General features: G+C 42.1%; 1 protein-coding gene and 1 long non-coding RNA gene across 5 annotated transcripts in view; one reads left to right on the plus strand and one right to left on the minus strand.

The window, feature by feature from the left end:
- Positions 1 to 19274, minus strand: part of RASGEF1A (RasGEF domain family member 1A) — a 162061-nt gene extending 142787 nt beyond the window's left edge. The window contains exon 1 of one of the 3 annotated variants that reach the window (XM_040562992.1): positions 18909 to 19274. The gene's annotated coding sequence lies outside the window, so the exon portion shown is untranslated. The remainder of the gene's footprint in view (positions 1 to 18908) is intronic. The other 2 variants (XM_040562987.1, XM_040562990.1) reach the window with 2 other exon arrangements.
- Positions 1 to 23660, plus strand: part of LOC121072842 — a 214451-nt gene that overhangs the window by 147197 nt on the left and 43594 nt on the right. The window lies entirely within an intron of this gene.

Raw genomic sequence — 23660 nt, forward strand, 5'->3', positions numbered from 1 at the left:
CAAATTTTGCCTGGCTGTGGATGTACAGTACTACCCTATGCTTAAATCTGTCCTCCCGTGGCTGTGATTAATGTAATTTGGCTGTGAAAGCTGTGGAGGCAGCTTGCACTGCTACTGCCCATGCTGTACTTGTCTCTGCTTTAATGGAGTGGTTCAATTTCCACGCCTGTATTAGTCTGGCACCTTTCTCAAGCACAACAAAAATTCCTCAGAGATGCCACATGTGCACTTTTACTTAATTACCAAAACAGTATTTCTCAATTTAAAAAAAAAAAAAAAAATTATGTTAAGTGACTTCTTGTACAGAGTGTGATTTAACGCAGTGGTCAGGCAAGTAGTAATTAGTCACAAGAGTCAGTTTTGTGTTTTTTTTTTTTTTTTTTTAACCTGGAATCTGCTAAAACTGCCTTCTACTCCAAATCTTTGGGACATAATGCCATGTCATGCAGAGCTGCCTGCACTTGCTTTGCCGTTGTGGCAAGGTGGTTCTCAAAAGGATTAATGAGCCTGGATGGAGGACTACATTAAAGCAGGTCTGTTACTTTGCTAGCTGGCATGTTTTTGCTTGTTTGGGTATCTCTGCATAGCATTACATTGTGTGGTACTGGCAGAGCACGATAATTCCAAAGAGTAACTTTCTGTCAGACTACACTCTTGGTCCTCTTGTGGTTTTGCCTGGCTTCCCTTCCTACTGAAAAAGGAGCTATGTTAGTCAATGTGTGACAACCTGTGCTTGAACTTGGGAATCTGATTATTTAGGTCTTGCTTGCAACTCTGGCAGCAGCTCTTCTGCACATGACTGGTCAAGTATAGACAAATAGTCAGCTGCAGAAAGATCTTTTTCGTGCAGGTGTTGACTGTGTCTGCCTTCCCTGCCACTGTAAGCTGTTATTTCAGACATTTTCCTTATAATTTTTTAAAATAGAGGGAAAAACCTTCGGTCATACTACCTGCAGCATTATCTCAGCACTTCTCAGCATCTGGGAGACCTCTCGGGAACTCAGAAAGCACCGTTAAACCTGAGCCACTCAACAGATAGGCACTGGTAGTAGACCTCTCTCACTTGTCATGTTATACAGAGGACTTTCCAAAAACAGGAAATACAGATTCCAAAATAGTTCCTAGAGGGTTGAGATAGGGACTTGCCTACTGCTAAATATCGTGATGACCCTTCTGTTTTAAATGGGAACATTCGTTCTTGACCAGAAGTGGGGGGGGGAGGGACGGACTCACTCCAAGGATTTCCAAGGAAATGTCTTATCAAAAGTAACAATTTTCTTGAAGAAAAAAAAAAATCACGATCTTTTAGTAAGGTTGGTGAAGAATGTCAGTCTGGGAAATCTACTATATATAATGAGTTGTAAAATCAATACTGCATAAGCTGATGGACATTTAAGATCCCTTTGATAGCTTTTACAGCCCTGAGTTTTTAACCCTAGAGTATGAATATCACCCCAACCTATGCGGTTGTAGTTCATCTATGTAAATTCTCCCTGAAGTGTTAGGTGGATGTATTTCTTCCTGCACAGCGTTCCTTAAAATGTGGAGTGTGGTAGCGCTGAGAACTGTCAGACTGCCATGCGGTCTGCCTGGGGTAGGTGAAGTGAATCGTCTCTGTTATATAAATCTTGTGAGCTATTTTTGAAACTGAGCTGTTCTATAAATGCTTTAGGCATAATTAGAGATATTGGGAGGGAATTCCCTGTGGAAATTAGTACAGAGCCTGACTGGCTGGTTCAGGCTCTCCAAGGTGCTACCTGCCACAGACATACGGAAGGTATAAAGAGCTCAGTCTCCTTTAAAGGTACTTGAAATAAGCAGCTGCTTATCCCAGCTAGGTGATATGGCTTGCAAAGAAAAAGGGAAAATTGCACCTGTGTCACATTTTCTGTTTGCAGTGAATATTTGCTGCTACAGTTGTTACATGTTAAAGATAATCTTTCTAACCCTTTACTTGGGAAGCTAATAGGGGAGTGTTGTGGTTTAGCCCGGCTGGCAGCCAAACACCACACAGCCGTTCGCTCACCCTCCCCCCTCCCTCTCTGGGATGGGGGAGAGAAATGGGAAAGTGAAGTCTGTGAGTTGAGATAAAGACAGTTTATTAAGACAGGGAAAAGAATAAGAACAATAATAATAATAATAATAGTATTAATAGTAATAACGTGTACGAAATAAGTGATGCACAATGCAACTGCTCACCACCCCGTTGACTGATGCCCAGCCTATCCCCGAGCAGCCGGCCCCCCCCTCCACCCCGGCTAGCCACCCCTATATATTGTTCAGCATGACGTCAGATGGTATGGAATACCCCTTTGGCCAGTTTGGGTCAGCTGTCCTGGGTCTGTCCCCTCCCAGCTCCTGCTGCATCCCTAGCCTGCTCGCTAGCAGGACAGAGAGAGGCTGAAAAGTCCTTGGCTTGGTGTAAGCACTGCTCTACAACAATTAAAACATCAGCATGTTCTCAGCGCTCTTCTCATTCTCATCCAAAACATAGCACCCTGCCAGCTACTAGGAGGAAAATTAACTCTGTCCTAACTGAAACCAGGACAGGGAGGGAAAGAGAAAACACTTAGAAGTCTTCCTAGCAGCACCTGTTTCAACCTGGTTTTCAGTGTTAGTAAAAAAAAAAAAAAAAAAAAAAAAAAAAATGGAGAGAGAATTGTGGGCTTAACTAGCTGCACGCAAGGGTATCTATGGCTTCATTATCAAGACAACCAGATACGGATGAAAGATGTCCAATGGAAACAGGCTTCATTGCAGAGGTAAAAGTAAATTGCAAGTAGAAATAGTAGTACCTCACTGTCTTTCCAGATAATAGTAGTCTGTTACAGCTACGTGGAAAGCACATCTGTTTGATACAAAATAAGGAAAAACAGAATTTAAGGGCTTCTCTTAACTACCTTCTGTAAGAATCTTCTACGCAATTTTATCTCAGGATATTAGCATCTTCCTCAGGTAGGAATGGCCAGTGGAGTGAAAATGTGTAATGTAGGTATCTGAAATTCTGGCTGCCAGCTGCCATGAGAGTGCACTTCTGCTGAACAGTTTTTGACATGGTACTAGTTAAGAGTTTGGAAGAAAGCCAGTTCTGGAGCCAGTGTAATACCTATGTGAAGTAGAAAGCAAATTTAGTGCAGGATGAAAGCCATTGCTTTGGCTAAGGAAATTCGCTGTGACTACAAAATAAGCCTTCAACTGGCAAAGCTAATTTTTTTCTTTGTGTTTGTACACATACATTGTGATTGTGTTTGAACAGATCCATAAATTCTTTACTTATTATATGACATTATTTGGGAAACTTCATCTGTCTTATTTTGCTGATAGAAAGATGAGCAAATGTTTAGGCATAGAGAATAGTTAATCAGCTCTTGGTGTTAACCGTGATGTGTGGTTTATCATGCCCCTGACTTTTCCTGTTCCTTTGAGGATGGGATCTTAGTTTCTTTATCCTTAAGATGTGATCATATTTCAAGTTAATAGCTTTGACGTATTTGAAGTGCTTTGAAAGAAGCATGAAGATGGAAGGGAGTACAGAAATGCAAAATGCTATTACTATTATAGTTCAGCTAAAATTAAATTTTGTTCTCTCTAGAAAGAAAGTCTGCCAAAGTTAATATTTAATCCTGTGGAGTATCAGTAATGTATTCAAAAAATGCATATGAACCTTGAAAACCATGCCGGAGAAATGTTCAAGTGTTGAAGTTGGTGTAATTCAGTTTTTATAAATTTTACATTTAAAAGGAACCAACGGATTCATCATTAATTTCTGGATAATGTACAGAACTTTCTCTCCCCCTTCCCATCTGTCTCAGAAGATTTTTTGCCCTTTTTTTCCCCTTCAGAGCAAAAATGCTAAGTAATCCTGAAGACAGAAGAGCTGTCTTTATAGTCCCCCAGTTAGCTTGCTGAGAGAAGCATTTAATGCAAATTAGTCTATGCCTTTTAAAGAATGCTGCAGTTGTGTGACACCTTTCTCAGACATGAAAGATAAGGTATATCCTATTTAGAAGCTTCTAATATAGGTGTACTCTCTTAAATAAAAACCTTTGGTGTTATAAAATGAGAAGTGTGCAGTAAGGAAAGAAAAGTGATGGATTTATGTTAGCTAGTAAGTTAGCAGAAAGCATGTATTGTAGAGGAAAAAAAAAAGGTTCATAAAAACCTGTTAACTACCCCCCAGCTGCTGACAATCACATCATTTGTGCCAGGTCCATGCTGATATTTGTTAATACAGTTGCTACAGCAACAGGAAACCTCCATCTCCTGTAGGTGAAGTGGGAAGTGCGGCAAGTGAGGAGGCGCAAGGACCAACTTTACGCATATGCAAACACCTTCTTTGTCTCTCCTGTCTCTTCTCACAATGCCTAAGGCTTTTCTCTTCGTTTTCTTGCCCATTCTGGTACTGGGAAGGATAACTGCGAGGAGCAGGGGGTAGCATGTGAAACCCACTCGGGGGCTGACAGACTCCTACCTGCTGGACCGCCAGCCGTTTCTTTGACAGATGGCATCAGGCCTCAGAAGCCTCTAATTGGCTTATCACAGCCAGCGCACGCATTACCAGCGCTTGCATAAAGCCAACGAATACACATTAGCCTGATGACTTGATCTCGTTAGCCGTGCTTTCAGAGAAAACTATAGGCAAGGCAGTACGGCCCCTCATGTCCAGGTCTACAGCCAAGCCTCTCAGGCCTGCGGCCCTTCGCTGCCATCACTGCGCACATGGCTGAGGGGCCTAGCGCCAGTCTCATGACCTGTAGCTTGCGTTTCTGCATGCGTGGGTCTCTCCGTGCCACCCCTATGGCTGGATGAGCTTCTTTAAAAAATATATTGGCCACTGTGTCATCTTAAAGCTTCCTGTAGGCCCACAGTGTTTCCTTAAAATAAAAACAGAGTGATCAGATCCTCAGGCAAATGTGCACCAGCTGCCTCTGCTGGCCATCAGAGGGAGGTTGCTGAGGGGCACTGGCAGAGGGCCTTCCTGGTGCACGTAACATTGTACTTGTGCTTTGCCTCAGCACCCTTCCTCACAAAATTCCCTATCCTCAATTATCTGAAATATGCATTTGTGTATGACAATATGAAATAGGCTAATTAATGTTCAATCACTTGGACTTTTTTTTTAAACTAAATTCAATCACAGAGCCGCACGTTTCATGGGAGTTGTCAAGGAAGATCAGCTAATGTTTCTAAAGCATTGTCATGATCCGTAAAATATTCACGGTTCATATAGTGTTGTTTAAGGAAAGTCCTAGAGTTCAGGAAATTGTAACTTTGTGGAAGGTGGCATAGTCTCGTTAATGAGCTATATCTGTCAGTTTTAATGAGCACAAGGACTTTTCCCTGTTTATTTCTACAGAGCTTATCAACAAAACAGTAAGTCCACTGCTCTTGGTAGGATTTTCTAAGTTTTTCAGTTTTATTGCAAGGCTGCTACTGAATATCCAGTGTTAAAGAAAAATCACTAAAAAGTGTGTTATTTTTCCCTCCTTCCTTCCCTCCTTCCTTCCTTCCTTCTCTTGTGGTTCTCTACATAGTAGATGAAGTCGTTTGCTGTGTGTCTGTCAAACACCACTGACTTCACAGCTTATCAGTGCTTGTCAGTACTCCTTCTGGACCTTCCACCCACTACGATTTGCCAGAAGGTGATTCTGACAAATTTGTCATGCAGCTGGTTAGTTAAGCCAGTTGGCAAAGCAGCCTAAGCCATAAAAATAAGCCCTTTGTTAATGTGCTGTGTATTCTCCAGGTTTGCAAAAATAATCATTGTCCTGGATTGCAACTGCTTTCTTCTACTTCACGAGCTCCAGGCTGTGTGTCCTCAGCAGGCAGCCTAACTCACAAAAAGAACAAAAACAAACAAACAAAAAAAAAACCACACCCAAAACTCAGAGAACCTAATTTTATGTCTTTGACACATCCACAAAAAAAAAAGTAGCAAACCTTTAAAAACAAAACAAAACAAAAACAAACAAAAAACAACTTGCAGTATTCAGTTATCTTGTTTTGTTTTGCTTTTTTTTTTTTTACAAACTTACAAATGCAAAAGGGTAAAATCCTGAGACTCTGTGGACTTGTCTTGTGCAGACAATGTGCAGAGAATAATTTTTTGACTCTGAAAACGGGGATAAAAGAACTCCTTTCCTGTACAGTTATTTTGTATGATTTTAAGAATAGACACCTTCAAATGAGCCTGGCCACAGAGATGCAGCATCAGGCAGCCAAAGGAAATCATCCTGTGGAGAATGATATTCAGAGATTCACTGGATCCATGTAGCTACTGTTAGCATACTGTGAACAGGGGCGCAGAAGCTGCTGTTGTCAAATTGCACAATGAGATTATAGAAGATTGGAGATTACAGAAAGGGAGCAGACCCAGGACCCCACAGAGTATTACATGTTGAGCATGATACTGAAACAGAACCTCCTACTAATCGTTGTTCAGTTCCACAGTTCATTGTAGGGTTAGGCATGGGTTCACGCATCTTTTTCAGTATTTGCTGACTGCTTGTGGGGTGGAATTGTTTGTGGCTCTCCAGGACCCGGTCAGTGGTCTATATTGCAAGTAGTATTCTGGCTTTTTGTCAAGCTTGAATTTTGTATTATATTTCATATTTCAGTTTGATCTTTGTTTTTCCATTTGCTATGTTAGCTGTTTTTGTTCTGTTTGGTCGTTGTTTTTTTTTTAATGTATATCAATTAGCTGCAGTATTCTTAAATTACTTTTTGTATGAAACCATGAAATTTATGATGAAAAAATCGTGTTGGTCCACTCATCTGGAAAGGAATAGGTATGCCAAAAGGATTCTCTGAACTATTTATATATAGGGAGAGCAAGCAATCTACAGAAACCAATAAAGTGGCACCCTGCGTCTCCAAATTAGCAAGCAACTAGAGTTGATTAAAACTGATATTGAATTCAGCAAGTCAGAGAGTTCTTACCTAGCACAATCTATAAAATTAATCAGCCACAAAATACCGCATGCAGATTGGCAAGGTCTTCATCCAAGAACTTTTGGAAAATAAGCACAACTGGCACTTCAGAACCCCAGTACATACGAGAACAATATGCTTTACAGCAGTTTGTCACAAAACAGCATGCATATTAGCAATTCATTACTCATTAAGACTGCCACATGTGCAATAAATGCACATACATACGATGATGCTATTCCTGGGAGTGCTGCTTGTTTGTATGAATCAGTTACATCCCCTCTGTAAGTCAATGCTTGTTTCTGGTTTCACAGATGCTATTTGGAGCGCAGCAGGCTATAAGCCTGCGCAAGAAGTTTGTTGTGATAGCTTAAAAGTGATTTTGGATGCAGCAGCATCAGCATTGCAAGTGCCCACTGTACCACACCCATGGAGAACCCTAAGGAAAGTAACATGATTATCTCTTTGGATTTTAAGTTGTATGGTAAAACCTCAAATGCTATGGATGGCAGAGCATGATGAATTCCTCCATAACTCAGCACCCCAGGAGAAGCTTCACTGGGAACGAAGCTCCTGGTCAGTGATCATTATGAAAAGAAGATACGTGTTTCTCTAGCTCCAAAAAGCCAGTCCTCTTCAAAGCACTGTTGTTAGGTATCTCATTAGTGCTTCCCACACTGGTGTTCATAAACCTTCTGGTGTGCTGTACAAGCGCTGCAGAATGACGGAGCGGTACTCCTTGCAATTTACAGCTCTGGGTAAACAGTCTTCATACTAGTATTAAAAATTTCTGTCCCAGCTTGTTCCCGGCTAGTAGCCCAGGAGTTAATCTCCCAAGCTCTCATTTATTTAACCATGAACCTGTGCCAATACTGGAGGGCCTGGGGAAGATAATTTATAGACTTCAATACTGGATAGAGCTTTCTGCTATAGAATGTGATGCTGAAGGAGTGGGACAAATTTCTTGCCTGGGTCTGCAGTAGGTTCAGGCTGGATGATTTTATGCTGAGCTTCTGGAGTAACTATGTCTGCAAAACAACAAAATCCTCCATTGCGCTAATTGGCCTATTCCCCAGGTACACAAAGAAATTCTGTCAAAGAGTTGTCAAAACCTGCCTTATATCATTCTTGGCAGCTTCCAGCATCCTTGCACATTGCTGCAATCCCCAAAAGGGCTTTTCTGCATTGGATGTGCACTGGATGCTTCTCTGAACATCCTTCTGAATTGCTGTATGGGCTGGTAAGGCCAGCAGGACCTCTCTTGGTCAGTCTGTGTACGCCTAACCCTCCAAACAGTAATCACAGTGGATGCAACCTGAGTGACGCTGGGTTGGATAGGTATACAGTCTACCCCAAATCAAAATGATACTGGCTATTGTTTAAACAAGTTTATAATGCAATATTTTGAAACAGTCTTGAACTACTAAGTAGGCAGTACTAAGTGTTGTTTGTTGTGGACTCTCCTTTCTCATTAGTCCAGTCCTTCTACTTAGAGGATTCTCTAAGTCAAAGTCAGTTCATTCATTACTAGAGAGCAACATTTCCTTCTCCCTGACATTCGGTTCCCAAGCCTCAGAGGTACTGTGTGGTAAGACAGTGGATGGCTAGAATTGATTTTAGGAAATTTTTGTTCAAGATCATTGTTTAGCGTGTTCCAAGGATGCTACATCATACTTTATATAAATACAACCACCACTTCACTGACATGTTTTGAATGTTTACTTTGAGTGATTAGAATTGAAGTAGATTTTGGTTTGGAGTTTGGGTTTTGTAGCTTTGTGTGTGTGGTTGTGTTTTTTTTTCCTTTTTTTGTTCTTTCAAACATGAGTGATTTCATCTGGCAATTTAATTGAGAAATTAATTTCAGTAGATAACTGTTACGCTGAATGCCCTTTAAGGATAGGAGTGTAATCATTTGTCTCAATAATACTGCATGCTTTGACTTTAAGCAACATAGTTAATTTAAAAGTTCTCATTTGTGCTTGGGCTTCAAATGAGTGCTAGCAGATGTTGGCAAGAGAAAGGAGCTAACCAGTGTGAAAGTTTGTGGCCCATACTTGGTGACTTCCAGCAAGCTATAACATTACCCTGAAGAATTCTTGATTAAAAATCACTCCTCCACTTTTTTTGTTTGGTCAGCAGAACATTGAATCTTATTTTATATCATTGTTGACCTAATTTTAGGAAGCTGGGTTCCTGTGGGGCCTGTGTGACTCCCTAGTCTATCTTCTGCGAGCCCCTTTTACAAGGGAATAGCCAAGACTTGCCTTGGTGTCTGAGAATACCTTAATGACAGGCAACAGCAACATGTACAGCTATTTTCTTCTAGGCTCTACTTGCTTGCATGAAAGATGTCCCCTGCCATAACCTTTCCTTGAGGTTTTGTATCTTTTTGTTCAGGCAGTGGTTATCATGGTTTATTGCTGCTTGTAGTCACAGTGAGACGCACAAAGGGAGATCAAATAACCTGAATTCCTTTGAATCAAATGCATTTCCCAATCATGCTTATTTTGAATTCTAGAATACAGGCCCGCTTGAGTAGCTGTCATTATGATGTAACAGTTCAAGCCAATAAATATTAAATTAAATACATCATAGCTAACTAACCAAATGGTTTCTAGGAAAGGCAGGTGATTTTACTCACATCCTTATAAGTTGCACAAACATTTACGCAAATGGGGGGATGTTAAATTCAGCCCTTTTCCTCAGATCACAGACAATCCCTCTTTAAAAAAAAAAAAGTCAAACAAGAACCATTAATGATTCCAGCAGCAACAGCTGGAGAACAGAATGAGCTAAAAGAAAATGCTCCATTCAGGGCAGCTACACACAGCGCCATGCCTGCTCCCTTTGACACAGTGAAATGCCATTGTTCAGCTATAGCCTACACACTTGTCCTGTTTTAATGTACCTGAGTTGTCACTGTTGAATAGTATCCATTGTATGTGATAAGCTGTGAATAGGAGATGATGAAATGGTGACTTCTTAGAAAGGAGCAGAATTAATCTTCAGAATCCTCCATCCCTTATAAAAGGCCTTCTGACAATTGGAAAACTGACAAGTGTGAACATTGTTAAAATTCATGCAGCTTGGAAAAATGCCCCATTGGATTGTCCATTTAAGCATGTTTTCAGGCTGGAAGCTTTTACCTAGCTAGTTACAAATATATTGATTTTTACAAAGAAATTATTGACCTTTAAAACCCTGGAGTCAGCTGCCTGGCTTATTGCAGACATTTAATTATTTGTATTCGCAGAGGCCTAGGCAAGAGCTGGCAGTTTTCAGAGCTGAACTGTAATGATGATCAGAGGTGAGGGTTGGGTGGCGAAAGCCCTGTATTTAGACAAAATGCAATTAGACAGCACTGATTGCACAAGGCTGAGATCCCACTTGCAGGACATCGGTCCACATTCCAGAGCACGGGACATTAAAATTTGTGTCCTCACCTCTCCCACCCTCTTTCTGGTACACATTACCTGCAATCTGTCAATGGGTTGGTTTGCACTTCCCTTCCCTCCCGCACCCATCCCATCCTGTGTCTGTGCATAGCACCAAAGTGTCAATGTGCCCGTGATGCCATGAGTGCCAGGGCTTAACACAGGCCATGGACACGTGTCTCACTGGGGTCTCACAAGCTCGGTCAACATTGGTCTGTGGTAAGACATGATGTATGCTTTCAAGCTTCCTCCTGACTAAGACAAAACTCATGCCTCCCAGTTTAGAGCTGTTGTCCTGGAAGGATCTGTTGTTGACTGAGAAGGAGAAGGGAAAATTCATTTAAGGATTTTAAATGAGCTTCTACCTGCCAGAAAGGTACCATGCGTTTTTTCTAGCTGTGATCACAGGTTAATAAAAAGGGTTTTTACTGAGATTCTTCATTAACTGTTTTCATGGCTCTACTCATCAGAGGAAAAAGTGGGAGGGGGGGGCGAGAACAAAAAAAATCTGTGCTGATTAAGAGTTGTAAAATAAGATGGTGTCTGCATTTTATAAAATAGCTTGTGAGTCTGTAAAACAGCAACCAGCTCCCCATTCCTTCTCAAAAAAACAGCCACAGAAGTCGTCCTGGAGAAACAATTCAGACACACGGTGTCTTAACAGTTACTGACAACTTAGAAGTAGGTAAACTCGTTTAGGCCCTACCCTCCAAGCAGTTTTATTACTCACAGAAAGAGGCTTCTGAATGAGGGCTGAGCATTCATACCACTAATTGTCCTGTTTACTAGAGGAGGACTGGGATATTTCTGCAGTGCCTTGTTACATTTACATTTTCACCTCAGAAAATAAAATAAATTGTTTCCTAAGTTCTGGCGGAGGCACAATTTTCTGCCTGTCAAAACATATCAATTAGTGGTATATGAATGGGATATTAGTTACTGTGAGTACAGATCTGAAGGTACAAACAGCGGTGTTAGTTAACTATAGACTGATGATAGATGAAATCATAGGTATTTAGTTGTTTTTCTATGGACTTTTATTTTTCCTTTCTCAGAAACATCAGCTTCCCATTCCCAGCCAGTTAACTAATGTAGAAGGCTTGGATCTCACATATCCCAAGTGTTCAGGGAAAAGAGATTGGCACAATTTAGCATGGCTCTGAGTTCCAGCAGTTGAAACTCAAGTCCCCACCTAGTTCTACAGCCTTCAGTTTTCACACTAGTGATACGCTAACATCCACACTTCTTCCCTTCATTTTCTCTTTTCTTCAGTAGACTACAGGTTTCTCCAGTTTGGGTATTTTAAGGAGGTGTTAGCACCATGTATTTTTTATTTTAGTGGTTGTTGCTAGGTTTTTCCTTTTGCACATCACAAAATGCGCTGTTTCTGCTGCTTCTGGTTGCCCACCCTCGTGCACCAGCACTAGGAGACTAAAAGGCAGTGTGGATTCTGCTGACTTGACAAGACAACTTTATGGATATTGAACTGTCCACTGTAAGGTTCAAAATTCATGTTCTCTATCGCATTTCTACAGAAAAAAATCCATTTGTCCTGCAGTGCCTCAGAACAGTGATTGACAAGACCATGAATGATGTTGAATTGATTTTGTAACATATGATAAACTAAAGTGACAGAGAGAACCCTCTCTTGCTATGGTATCTGCTCCCTTACTCCCCCCGTCTCCAGCAGGCATTACACCTGCTTTCATGGTACAAGGGTTGCAAGCTGAAGGTGCAGACATCCTGTAGGAAGATTTGGGTTTCAAGATTTTTATTTTAGTTCCCACCCACAGCATGGACAATTGGACAACCCTGTTTAGGGGAGATGACATCTGTAACAACACCTGTATATTCTATTTGCCACGTCATTTCATTCCATTTGCATTTATTTTCTTTTTCTTTTGTATTCATTTCTATTTTAATCCTTACTTCTTTACTGAATATTCCCTAGATCCATTACAAATGTGGGAAATGTTGGAAGTAGAGGAGGGGAGCAAACAGCTTATTTATTTATTTATTTATATTTTTTTCCCTTTCTTTTCTCTCTCTCCTCATTTCTTTCCTTCATTTGCCAACCCACCTCTGCCTTTTTTCCTTAGCAGGGTTCATTTTCATCATCATCAGTGATGCTGCAAATGCCTTTTTCAGGCTGCAGCAAGGAATGCAGAGGCTGGCTGAGGGAACTGAGTTTGCCCTGTCAGTAAATCCTACCACGGTGCTGTGCAGGAATATTTGTCTCTCCTGGTCTCCCTCTCTCCTATTGCATAAAAGCTGTCTTTTTGTTTTTGGAATCCATGACAGTACATAGGCATTTGGCTCCAGACAACTTTATTCTCTCCCTTTGTGAAAAAGTGCAAAAAGAGAATTAATGGTTAAATTTACCTTTAGAGCTACGGCACCGATAAATTTTTGATTAATGTTAAACTTAGTAGTTTTCCTTTTTCCCCATTATGGTATCTAAGAACAATATGCTGAAGAAAAATTTAAATGATTCAGGCAAAAAAAAAAAAGAGTAATAATGGGATGTTGTTGCAATTCTCCTCAGAGTTCTGAAATAATCAATAACTTTTCTTTTTTTTTGGATAGCAAGTGGTAGAAGTGCCAGTCACCTGCATTGAATCCTAGCTCATATTCTGTCATCACTTTCCCTTTCTTTTTTAAATTTCTCTTAGCTTTTTGTGAGAAATATATTTTGAGATTAAATTCCCATGCTTAGACAGTGGATATGTTGAGAGGTAGGGTTGGTTGGCTTCAGTGACTTGTGGGGCCGGAAGGGAACAATCCCACTCAAGTGTGATCTGCAGTTGTAACGTCCTGCACCAGCAGCCTGTATTATCATTTTCAAGATCTTGAATCTATTTTTCTAACAATAGACTTATCTGCACAAGATAAGGGTAAATATGATATGGGTAAAACTGGATGAAATTACATGGTTGTTGTGGTATGCTGGAAGTCAGACTTAGTTATTCACTAGTCCCATTTGACTTTAATATTTATGGATCTGTTATTTTTTTTCATCAAATCTCAAACTTCATTGCAAGCAAAAATATTCAACTTAATTATTTTCAACTCCTGAGGTTTCAAACCCATTAAACAGCAGAGAGACTCGGTAATTGTTTTATTACTAATACTGAAAGTGCAATAATACTAGTAGCATCAGAGGACAGTGAGCAAAGCAATGAGGAAAAATGTAAAGGCACAAATAACATCATTAAAGCTGTTTCAGAAAAGATAAACACGGCTGTCGGGTTAATATTTCAGACCACAGATAACAGGTTTAATTAACTCTTTCTTCCATTTCCCTGGTGAAGAAACTAGCTGTAGAATTACTTGGCCTTCTTAGAAGTGCATGGCTTTCTGTATTGTTTCCTTTCCTGTATAATTAAGCTAACTATAACCTGATAGGTGTTCTCTGCAGTTCCCGGTGATGTGTACATTATCTTTTCTTCGCCTAATGTTTTGGTCTGTTTGCAGTTCTGTTTGGGCACAACCTCCAAGGACAGTAGGTGGGGATGCAGGGTTCAGGCACCTCCTGGGGGTACATGCTATTGTTCTGCTGCGTGCTACCCCAGCGGTGTCCCCGAGAAGGAAACCTGAACCATGCCTGGGCATGGCAGGGTCTGTAGGTGTCTTATGACCTGAACTATGCCCTGGAGTTTTATGGGGTGATTTTCTAGATGGAGTAATTTGGCTGAGAATCATCTGGTATAATGGAGTTTGCTTGGGCTCACCATAAAGAGGAGGTGGAAGAAGAGAAAAGGGAAATTTGACCAACCAAAAAAGCAGGGAAAGGAATTCTGTTGTGTCTTCTCTTTGGTCCACCCAGTGCTTTTTTGTGTTCATTGGTTGCAAGACCACAGGGAACGAAGTAGAGCTAGGTTTGTACTATTCTGTGTAACCAGAACTATCAAGGTGAAAAACTCCTAACCATGTTTAAACTCTGGTCTTGGAATTGTCACATGAATAACCTACGAGTAGGTTTGTTACGTGTTCATTAACAGCAAGGAAGAGATGACCTCATGCATCCAGATGAGAAAGGTTTCTAATCTCTTTAGATACCTACTCTATATGTTCTCATTCAATATAGTAGATATGATGCAGCAGTGATGGTAAAGTTGTGAGGATGTGTTTGTAACCAAGGGAGAGTTTGCAGCTGCTTTAGGAGCTCAGACAGGATAGAATTCTCAAAGCTTGTGTTCTTTTCTACTTATTTGAGGATGCCTATTTAAATTCATTATTTCTACGTGAAAGCTTGCCTTAGAATGACCACATATGATTTGTGGAACTGCAGTTTTATTTCTGTTTTGGGTTGTTGTGGGTTTTTTTTTGTTTGTTTTCTTTTGTTTTCTGCTTTTAGTATCTGGCACTGTTATGATGTAATACATGCACATGTATATACACGTGGCACACACAAGTTCATATGATTTTTGAGTGCTTTATCTTTTTTTCAACTTGTATTGTTTGGAACCTAGAAAAAACTTGAGTCCTTTCACTGTAAAAGCTGGAAAGAAGTCTGCTAGAGTTGTGCATCTCATCTGCTGTTTCCAGCACACATTTTGCTTGTGCCCTTGTGCATCTTGATGCATTGGTCTTGTCCTGTACCTCTGCAGTATGCAAATCTGTCCTTTGCTGTATGGTTTCAAGTCATATATTGCTACAGACTCCTTATGAACCAACAGTCTCAGTAACTGTGTACTGCTCCTGGATGGCTTTCATTCTGGTTGTTTCAGCCTGCGAATTGTGGTATTGTGCTGTCACCTACGAATCGCTCAGGTGATACACGCTTTGCTAGATGTTGCCCAGCATTTCTGGTGCCCTCAGAATAAGCATGTTTTTCTCAAACGCACAGCATTAATATGGCAAGGCTAGGAAAGACACAAGGAGAAGTAGTAAGTAAATGTTATGCATAGCTTGTAGAGAAAAGCCCAAAGTTCATATTATGGCGAAGATCAATTTCAGATGTGTCATCCACCGGTACCTCTCTAGAGAATGTACTCTTTGCTCTCGGGTTTCCCTTTTTGAACTGTTAGTTTCTTCATGCAGTTTCTTTAGCGTTGCATCCCTATGCTAGCCAATAACTCAATAACTAAATTGCCTTAAAAACTAAAGGGAATACGTGCCTAGCATACTTAGTTTCCTTATCATTTTGGAAATTTGAATTACAATCACAGGAAAACAGACAAACTGATATTGAGTGAAAAGATTTTTCACATGTTAATGAAAGGAAGGATAAGACAAAAGTATTTTTCTGTTGTTTCATTAGTTGAAAGACATCAGCTTCCACAAATTCAAATTATATGGCAAAGCTCAAAAGTATGGGGAAAGCTACTTTGTGGTAAACACAGTATTGTTTTTATTTTGCTTGAGCAAGAATGGACTAGAATGGTGCCTCGGAAACTGCACCATCTGTGTTTTATCTGAGAAAACATAAAGAGCACTCTTTGCAATAAATAAAGAAAAAATAATACAATTTTTCATGGAAAACTGATTTGCCCAGTCAGGATATAATGCCTGATCATAAGGGCTGGATGCATGTTTTGCATAGTGTGCGTACCTTTCTTTCATCTCTATGAACACCTCAGTGTTGGACTAAGATTAGATTTTATCTTAATTGGTGACTTAATTTGAGACTTTGTAACAAGAAGCTGCTGGAAAGCAATACAGCCAGTGTGTGAAATGTCCCATGCTAAAACTAGTGCCTGTGTACAATCCAACTTAAAATACCATTCTGATAGTGATAATAACTCTGAAGTGTTACCAGTAGGTCCTGTTTGCTTACCTTTTAACAAAGTACTACACAAAGAGGAGGAGGTAACCTTAACTCTGTTTGGTGTGTAATGAGCTGAGCTACAGCTGCCTGAGCTACAGTGCCATTAACAGTGAACCATAAAAGGGGCAAAGTGTGCTTGTTGCAGTGGAGAATGAAATTTTACCCGTCTTTGCACATCTGTGTGCAGGGACAGTATGCTTGATCGAATAGCTGAGATGAAGGACATACTTTCCCAGAGGCTGTAATCATGTGTTGATATGTTCCTGACGTGTAAAAACCTTGTTGATTTGTTTGGAGCTCTTCATCTTTGCATGGGATTTTGTTTCACTTCAGTTCTCCCTTATTTCTGTGGATTTCTCTTGAAAGCAGCTTCTACTTAGGCTGATTTTTTTAAGCTGAAGAACTTGGCTGAACCTTAATCTTTTCTGAATGGCATCAGTTATGGAATGAAATCCATTTAACTAACCACAGCAAAACTTCTGCTTCCCCTGACTTCAGTTTGTGGAGGTGAGCTGCCAGGAGAGACGTGGGTCTCAAAGCTGGGGCATCCCCTGCCACCCAGTGAAGCAGCTGCCTGACCCCAGATACCTATGGGCTTAGATTTAGGAGCAAAGTCTGTGGCTGGCTTAATCTTTTTAGGCTCAGAGGCCTGGAGCTGAGCACCTCTGTGTCTTAGGAGAGTTTCCTACTGATATTCCTGTGTAGCTGCTGTGTGTCATCTCACATCCCTCACCCCTACAATTACAGTGCTGGTGGGTTGCCTAGCTGGGAGGAGGTAGGGAGGATGGGCACAGTACCGTGCTGACCTCTCCTTAGCACCATGACTTATCTCCCCCTCACTGTCCTCCCCAGTAAATAAATGAGCCAAGAGCTTGATCACAGCTGAATAGCATTGGAAGTGCATGTCTGTTTACTTCAGCAAAAATACCATGTCAGAAATGAGCCCTTACAGAAAGGTGAGTGATAACCCCACACAGCCATGCAATTCTTAACACCTGAACAGTAGCCAGACCATTTTTTTCAACAACCATATTAAAAGCCATACTTTTCCTTAATAACACATGTTGCAACAAAGAAGCCTCAAATTAAAGCATGTGTTCTTGCTTTGCAGACAGCTCCTTGCACGTGTGCTGACTTTGCAGCTGCTTCCTGCAGTCTTTGACTTCTGTAATTAGGACAACTGTCAAGCCAAGCTAATGATATTAAAACGCCTTGTCCGCGAGTCCAGTGTCATTTATCTCGAGGGTTTAATTTGCTGAGTATGGGGCAGCACAATGCAAGGTTTGCATGTGTGATGGATATAACTTGATTTTTTGCTCTTGTTGCCAAGTTACAAAAAAAAGCGTGATCACAGTGGGTTGTCTAAATAGACTAAGGTTCCACCTAGAGGAGCCATACTGAAGAGAACTGGTAATACATTGATGTCTCTGAAGAGAGGAGAAGAAAACAGGAAAACCCAACTTGTAAATAGGATGATTTTGTATTCTAGACATCAGACAAACAGGGTCAAAAATAGCTGTTCAGGCCCCAGAGATTACAACATGTGCTACTGTAGCAAGTGAAAAAGAGCTTCCATGCAATAAATAGCTACTAATTTTAAACTAAATAGCACGAAGAGTACCAAGAGGTTCAAGACAGAATCACCAGAATCTGTTGTGGGAAGGGCATTGCAGGGTTACTTTCTATGGAAGCAGTCTGATACCCTTGCAGTCAGGTAGTGTACCCAAGTCCTAAAAAAGGTAACTTCAAAAAAAAAATTATATATATATACACACCAAAGTCTCTGTAGCAGTCCAAATGATTTGAAATAATCTTAAAGCATAATGCTGGTAAATCCATTTGTACCAAATGGAAAGCATGTACCATATTCTGATGGAAAACGAGGTAGGGTCCATGCTGACACATCAAGCAGTTGTTCTACCTCTTCCTGAGGATCCATACCAAGTGCTTTAAGTTCTCTAAAATAAGAATGTGTCCCCCTAACCCATTTAAAAGACTGGATGGAGGGGCAGCAGCTAGGGGGAGGGCCCATTACTACTGTCATCCTCTTACTGAGTTCATTCCACAACCGCTCCAACTGTCTGTGGGTCTCGGTGGCTACCTGGAGGCTGAGTGGTGTCCAGGGCTGCCTGCAGGTGCCTGTCCTGTCAGCTCCACACATGTGATCGGAGTGGGACTTGGCATCGTCCTTGGGCAGAGCTGCCTTTTCACATCAGTAATGTCAGGGCAGCTCTTTGTGGGTTTCCAGTGCAATTTGTGACACACTGCTTAAAAGTCAACTCTTAGTAAGCCGATTGCCAGCACATAGGCGGTCTGAACAGATATAACAGGTAAGAGGCTGCAGAAAAATATCGTACAGTGCAGAGGAAGCACAGGTGCATCCAGTCGTGATTGCAGCACCTTCACAGCACAGAGAAGCTGTAAACCAGCCCAGCTGCCTCCCTTGCAGTCGGAGAGCCCGGGGTAAAGCTGGGGGGTGCTGCAGCGGGCACCAGCTCGGCTACTCTTCTGCCTACCGAAATAGCAAAGCGCCCTGCTGGGTTCCTGTGACGGTGTCACCCTCTGAAGGTGGGAAAGCAGTGGCTCGACAGAAACGGAGCCCCAGCTGTTGGGCGAGATGTTCTCCTTCAAGCCAGCCCCCGACCCGTCCCCAAACCCGACTTCGGCGCAGGGGCCGGGCTGCCCCCCGCGGGATGCCCCCCGGGGCATGCCCGGGTCCGGGGCTCGCCCCTGCGGCCGCCGCCTAAGTTTGGGGTGAGCGATCCGCTTACCTTGTCCTCGCCCCGCGGAGCTCGCCGGCTGCTCTCCGTCCACGGCCAGCACGAGGGAGACGAGCGCCGGCTCCCCGTGAGTCATCCTCGGCGGCAGGGTGGGCTCGCTCCTCGCACCGGCTGCGGCTGCCTTCGCCGTGTGACAGCTGCCGGCAGCCGGCGGCCAGAGCCGCCCATTCCGCAGCCGGCGGCGGGCGGAGCGGCGACGGGAGGCGAGGAGAGGAGAAGAGAGGGGGGAGCCCGGCGAGTGCCCGCCCGCAGCAAAGTCGCCGCCCGCAGCAGCGCCCGGAGCGGGGAGCGGGGCGTCCTCAGGGCGCTCCCGGCCGGGGGCAGCTCCGCAACGCCGCCTCGCCGCCCGCCGGCGTGGCTCTGAGCATCCCGGGCCGGTGCCGGAGGCAGGAGCCCGGCCGCGGGATCCCCGAGGGAAAAGCAGCGTGCTCCTTCCCCGGCGGAGCGGGAGGGATGCCGGTGGGAGCGCTGCTGGGCTCCGACCACCCTAAATCTGCAAAGCGCGCCTCAGCCCCGCCGCTGCACCCCCTCACCCAGGAGTCTCTCTCTCTAGATAAGTTTGTACCCGTGTTTTTCCAAAATGTAGTAGGTAGCCTCACAGGGATGTGTTTGCCAAAAACACTCGCGTGTGGATGGGAAAGAGGAAATGCTGAGATGCCCGCTGCTTGCTGCTGGGTCTTAGCCTCTCTCTCAGGGCAAGTGTGGAAGGCCTGTATGGGCTTTCAGAGGCTCTTTGCTAAAAATAGTTGCTGTAGGGTCTTAAGAATATCAGAAAGAGCTACAACCTCTGTGTCAAGCTCTGTTCAGATGCTCTGAATATTCGTCAAATCCATCTCCTTCTGAAAGGGCGCTATTTCATAATTTACATTTCCTGCAGTGTGAATGGCAACGGCCTTAATCCTGATTAATTGACACATATTTCAATTCCCAAAGTAAACTAGGAAAAGAAATAAGGCATAACAGCATAAAGGTGGAAGAGCTGAAATACGCATGCATTCTCGATTAGAAACTGAATTGATTTTTCACATCTACTCCAAATGATTGCACCAGTTAAATGTCCACTAGGAGTTCGGCCTGCTCCCCCCTGCAGAGCACGGAACAATGTTTTCTTCTGTTCTGGCGCTATTGGCTGTGGAGGGCCCTCTGAGAATGAGATACGAGCTCTTCAGATCTTTGGTTTTTTTTTTAAATATCTGATTTAATTATATATATAATTCTGACTTTGCTGAAGGTACTAGGGGTTTGCCACCCTCGTCATTCATAATGAAACAGAACAGCAGCCCTGATCCAAGAGCTTATGAAAAGTTTCCTGAGGCTGATGGGAGGCAAAACATTACTTTGTGTTTTCCCTATAACTTTGAACCACCACAGCACCTTTTTTTTTTTTTTTTAACCTTAAATTTCCCTATCTAATGTTGCATGGGCTTATGAACAGGAGCTTTCTCCTTCTACCTGTGTGTGAACAGCATGAGGAGTATGTGGAAAAGTGTTTAATGTGAACTCTCTATGGACGTAAATTCATTAGGAGAAAGGGGTCTTTGGCAATACTGGGTAGTTAGTGTGGAGAAGCGCATCATCGGGGAGAATCAGCTGTGTGCAGGACCTGTACTCACAAAAAAAAAAAAAAAAAGTGGAAAAGTGCTGTCATTTCTTCCACACTGGTCATTCCCCTTCTGTCTGTTTGGCAGTGAGTCAAGGATGCTCAGCAGCCACGTGAACCCTGCAGGTGTGAACCTGAGCTGTGCATTTTGAAGAGACCTTTAGTTAATTGAACTCATTTGTCACCGTTGCCAGTATCACTTGGCAAAACAATAACACATACATACCTGTTTCTGCTCACACAATTAACGTTTCTGTAGTCAGAAATTGGCTGCTTACCCAGACATTTACTGATGGGGGAAAAATGAAGCAGGTGGACATAATCAATTGTCTTTTTTTTTAGAGCAATTAAAGTGACTACAACTGGGATTTGTGCATGGCCAGGGAACCACAGACTCAGTAGATTATTCTGTAGTGCGGTTCATTCTGCATTTCCCATTGATAGAAATGTCATTATATACTAACTTGTGTTATCAACAGGACATTAATATTGATATCAAAATGAACATGAAAAATGCTTTAAAAGAAGGAAGAAGGGCTCACCTAAAATCTTTCTTTCTATAGCGCTGTCCTTTAGATCCCCGAGGGGATACTGTGTTGGTTCTTGGCAAATTCCATTCTCCGCTGTGATTCCAGCCTGTGTGGGAGACTGAGGAAGAGCTGACCCAGTCTGTCCCCAGCTGGGCTGGGGGAACACTGCTCGTGCTTTGGCAATAACCGTTTGCATCAGAGTTGCAATATGGAGTCAGTTCTAATTTCAGTTACACCTGTACAGCCTGGTGTCACAAGAGCTGCATAAGGTTGTTTCTCAGGTGCCTTTTAGTGGTACCCGTGGTCTGTTAATGACAGCATTAACGCATATGGTTGTTTTCTGGGGAGGTTGCTTGTCATCCTTCTTGGGAGCTGGCTGTGCCAGAATACTCCTTAGTAAAAAAAAAAAAAAAATTCAAAATACAACCCCACAGGATATAACTGTATAACTGGAAGCCTTTACTCTGGAGGTAGTAAACAAGTCAAGAACTAAATGCTGTTGTAAGGCAGGAGTTGGCAGGGTTGCATACAAAACCCTGTGGAGCGAGCACATCTGCCTGCAGCTGCCATGCCATCCTAGATGCCTGGTGAAGCTGTGGCGTCCGCATCACTGCGGCATTCAGAAACTGCCCAGGCACATGAGAGCGGACATCCAGCAGAGAGAACTCACTTTTAATCTGCATGTAGCTGCTGTGTTTTTCTTTCTTTCCTATGTGCAAAACAGTCTCTGGATATGTGAGTGGAGCAGGCTTAGAGCTGGTCTTTTTCCTTGACTTACTACTGAAAGCCACAAAACCACCTGAGTGCAGAACCACTCGTTGGGTTGGTCTGTTTAGCTTTATCTTTCAAGTAGCTGGTTGCTTTCTAAGGAATGACTGAAATCTCTGGAAATCGCTGCTTTTCCTGTGTTCTTCTGAAGCAATACGAGGCATACACTTGTGTCTTCATCTTCCTCATTCTAGTTGTTATTGCTTCTCAGTTTCATCCCTTCATACCTCTTTGTTTTTAACTGCAAAGATAGAACAAAATATATATATATATTTTAAAATAAATGTTATCTTTTTCTTCAGTTATGCTTTCAGGTTTAGTTGCAGCTAAGACTTCATCTAAAGTTACACTTATGTCAAAATTTTGTGCTTCTGTCTAAGTGCTGAAAATATTTGTTATTTTGAACTCTGGTAATGAATTCTAAGCATTGGTCCTGATGCTTGACCTTCTGTATCTCCTCTCACAAGCATTGTTTTGAAGTTCAAGTAATGGAGCTCAAGTTCTGGAAAGTAATATAGACTTGAGAGAAACTGTAACCTTGGCTGTTAAGGACAAACCTGCTCCAGTGATGATCTGCTAGATACAGAAATCATTGATTTACAATGTACAATTCCCGAGTGCAAAGCCATTACAAAAGTTGTATTTATTTTGTCAATACTCAGTTTGCAGTCAGAAATATTATATGTGGTGTTAGAAATGTATTCATATTCAAGAATCTGAACTGACTCTAATGCCGCTATTTTTAAATGGTAGATATTATGCCCATAAAGTTATTCATATTGAAAAATGATGATTTTTAAAGCAGAGAAATGAATGGTATGAATGAGTGCCTGAGTTGAAAAGATGGCTGGACGTGGCTGCCACTGGCTATAGGCAGAGCTCTGTGTTTCTGCTTACTTTTAAATATGGGGAATGGCACTGAGGGAGAACCTGAGGGCCCTGTGGAAAACAGAACAGACTTTTGGTCTGCAGATGACTAAGCTGTAATGCTAACTGCCAAGAATATTTCATGATTGCTGGAGTTGACTGAAAAGCTGAAATTTGTATTTCATAGGAAACTAGTAAAATAAAATAAAATAAAAAAAGATGTGAAAAGATTGAAATTAAAAAAAATCAGGACTGAGAAAATATATCTAGTTCATCCCTGTGCCACAATGCAGCTAAGTGATGTCATGTTTGGTTTTCCTGCACTGCCTCTGAATATGCCGCTGGTATGCGTTTCTCAGTTGCCCCTGGCAACCTGTTCTAGTAGTTCATTATGTTTGTTGTTAGAAAGTTGTGTTTTTTTTTTCTGATGCCTAATGCAGTGCTTCATCACAATACCCTGACTGTCGTCACTTTTTGTCCTAGTCCTAAAGAAGGGAGTAGACTAATCCCTTTCTTCTTCTGCAGCACTTATGTCCCCCCACATCTCACCTTCATGAGATGGGCAGCCAGTCTCCGAAAACATTGCCCTCTCACTGTATCTTCACATGAGAAGGTGCTTTAGAAGTGATTCTCTTCCTGCAGAATATTCAAGTGAACTTAATTCTGCAGGGCTGTATCAGTGAATCAATATCCCTGAGCATCAAGGAGATGATCTCCAGTTTCTAAACCAATAGCCTTGATATATATCAAGTACTACATGATTTTACTGCATGATGAACCTGTGAAAACAGATTTTGTAACATAGTTGAAATACTCTAGCTTAGTTCAGTTGCAGTTTCCACTGTGGAACAATATGTTGAGGTCTGAAAAATTCCTGAAAAAAATCCACTTGGTTCAGTTGTTAGGCTAGCAGGACTCCCCCCACACCTTCCTGCTTTCCTCTTGCAAATGTGTCTGTTTTGGTTAATAAATAAATAA

The sequence above is a fragment of the Cygnus olor genome, chromosome 7 (assembly GCF_009769625.2).
Source record: "Cygnus olor isolate bCygOlo1 chromosome 7, bCygOlo1.pri.v2, whole genome shotgun sequence".
Lineage (NCBI taxonomy): Eukaryota > Metazoa > Chordata > Aves > Anseriformes > Anatidae > Cygnus > Cygnus olor.